The sequence below is a fragment of the Morus notabilis genome, unplaced genomic scaffold (genome assembly GCF_000414095.1).
Source record: "Morus notabilis unplaced genomic scaffold, ASM41409v2 Scaffold370, whole genome shotgun sequence".
NCBI classification, from domain to species: domain Eukaryota; kingdom Viridiplantae; phylum Streptophyta; class Magnoliopsida; order Rosales; family Moraceae; genus Morus; species Morus notabilis.
The window spans coordinates 401,452-404,324 of record NW_010358187.1 but is presented as its reverse complement, the minus strand read 5'-3'; the positions used below and the strand labels follow the sequence as shown (position 1 = coordinate 404,324).

Here is a 2,873-nt window from a genome sequence, read left to right as displayed (position 1 = left end):
AACAAAGTGGAAGCAGAAATCCTTCTCTTGATCCCATTCCTAGTTTCCCATTCAGCTAATCTGTGTTTCTATGGCTCTGGGCATGGACAAGCCTCAATATTAACCTCTATTTGACCATTTTCTGCAAGTTGTTTCGTTTCTCAATCTCGAATGTGTGTATAACATATTTATCTGTTTTATGATATGGGCAACTCCAATTTTTCTTGGATTTACCGTCGTCTTAATTTTTTTTTTTCTTTTGCGTTATCGTTATAATGTAACGTAATTTCTAAGGAGTTTATTGCATTCTCTCCGTCGATTTTGTATTGATTTCACGCATTTTATTTCATTCTCTTTTTCTTGTCTGGCTCTACTCTCTAATGTCTGGTATCTGTTTGTTGAAAGTACTGTGTAACTAAATTGAATAACCCTATTTGCTGCAAATTTTTTTTTTTCGGGCTTTAGACTTTATACTCCTTTAAAAAGACTTGTTTTTTTATCATGCCAAACATCTGTATTCATTTACTTTTATTTGTTCGTGGTGTTTAATTTGGCAGGCAAAATTGGATTTGATTGACTGGTAAATTAGCCAATAGAGGTTAACTGGCCCCAGAAGGTGTTTTGGGCTAAAAGAAGTTACCGAATTTCTTCTTATTATTGTTGTAAAATGTTTACCAATGATAGAAGGCAAAGAAGAGCGGACCGGAAAATATGGAACTCCAAGGCTTCAATATCTTCAGGTTCTTTCCATCGTGTACTCATAGCGATTCCGGTTTACTATGTTTGATTGATTTAGTTTTTCTTGGCTTTATTTTACTAAGGTTCAGTTAATTTGTTCCAGGAATTGGTGACTCAATTTCAGAACTCCAATAATGAAGGTGTGTGTGTTGCTTTTTTATCAGCATTCCTTTCCTCTTTGAATTTTGGATTTCATTCCTCATTCTAATTAGATTATTGCCCAATCTAAAAGACCAAATAGGCTTTTCAGTAATGAGTGCACATTTTGATTGTCCAAATTTTTGAGTTTTTTAAGGTACGTAAGAGTTCCGCTTTTGATGTTCTGTGTTTAATAGTCATAATAACTCTGCAGAAATGCCTAAAGAAAGTTTCTTCTATAACTAAAAAACTCGTGTCATACTCGTACGTACTCGCATTATAGAGAAAGAATCATGATTTTTTTTTGTTTGTTTTAATGTGGTTGCAGGGCCACCTACACTTACTTTTACTATCCAGAAACTTGTTAGTAATTTTTGGAAGGCCAACTAGTTTATCTCTTGGTTATTATAATTAATTTCTAAAAAGGACGTCTATCTTTTTTCTTGTTCCTACAGAAACGAAAGAGAGACTCGTTGCTAATTTGGCCGACTTTGCTTATGATCCTTACAATTATACGTTTTTGCGCCAGGTAAAGAGTGCTGGCTCTAGAGTATTTTGGCTAGGAAGGGTAAATTCACATCTTATTTATGAACTCTGGCCTAATAATAACCTCAAGATTATAAACAGCTCAACGTTTTGGAGCTTTTCCTAGACTGCATCACAGAACCCAATGAAAAGCTTGTTGAGTTTGGAATAGGAGGGCTCTGCAATTCTTGTGCTGGTAAGTTCGGTAATATAAGCGTTTCAGTGATCTTAAGTTGATCTCAATGCTCAGATTTTCTCTTACTTTCTTTTTTTTTTTTCCTTGTTTGTAGATCCAGAAAATGCTACAATAATCACTCAGTGTGGTGGAATCCCTCTTGTTGTTCAATGTTTATCGAGCCCAGTTAGAAACACTGTAAGTTTTTTATTTATGTGTGGGGGGGAATCCCTCTTGTTTATGTGATCAAAATAATCAACATTCCATTTGTCATTCTTCGCAAAAGTTTTACAGCAGCCTTTTCAAGTTGTGGAATGCCTTTCTTTTTCTTCGATACAAGACATAATTCAACCCGCAACCCTCCGCTTAAACCTCACCCCACCCAAAGCTTCAATGCCACTAGACCAAGAGGTCTTAGACTAATGTAATTAGCCTTAACGTGATCCTGTTTTAGTTGAATAATGTTTTTTTTTTTTTTGTTCATGCGTGTTTTACTGAAAAGTGATGTACATTGATAGACATAAATTCTGGATTCTCCTTTCCTGGTATCTAAACTCGATTATGTAATGTATTAGGTGAATTACGCACTTGGGGCTCTTTATTATCTCTGCAACAAGTCTAACAGTGAAGAGATCCTAAAACCAGAAGTTGTAGATCTCATCAACAGATATGCTGCAGCAGAAGCAGTTAGCGTCAGCTTCGGTAATTTGGCCAAGGCATTTTTGGAAAAACATGCATCTGAAATAGACTAACCAATAATAAACCAACTTCTTTTCTCTTGATAATTCATCTCAAAACAATGCAGATTCATGCGCAAGATTGGTTCTTTATAAAATCATTTTCTTCCTTTCTATCCTCTTCCTTTTTTTTTTTTTTAGGTTAATTATTGGGCATTCTTCAAAACTATTCTTTACTGATGGAATCCTGTGTGTCCATCCCATATTTTCTTGTTTCTCCCAAATACTTCGTCAGATAGCTTACTGGTTTCGATTCTTTAGTAAGATATCTTTGATTTGTCCAATGAAAATGTGAATACAATTCTTTTGCCCTGTAAACTACTCGCGACGGTATTAGATCTAACTCGCAAAAGAGGATGTATAGCTCCACCCAAGAAGAAACTTGAATCATTTTGGGATAAAAGAGCAGTAGTACTATATCTACTACTATCCATTTTTAACTAACTAATATAAATTTTACATGCCAAAATAAGAAAAGGAAATCAGTGGTATCCAGTGGATTATGGAGCATAGTGACACGGGTTGGGTTGCATCTCGGCACTCACACCATGGAGAGGCTCGGTAATAACCCGTTGGCACCC

General features: G+C 35.5%; 1 pseudogene; it reads left to right on the top strand.

The window, feature by feature from the left end:
• Window positions 1-646: 646 nt before the first annotated feature.
• On the top strand, window positions 647-2,364 carry LOC21400177 (annotated as a pseudogene).
• The last annotated feature ends 509 nt before the right edge of the window (window positions 2,365-2,873 follow it).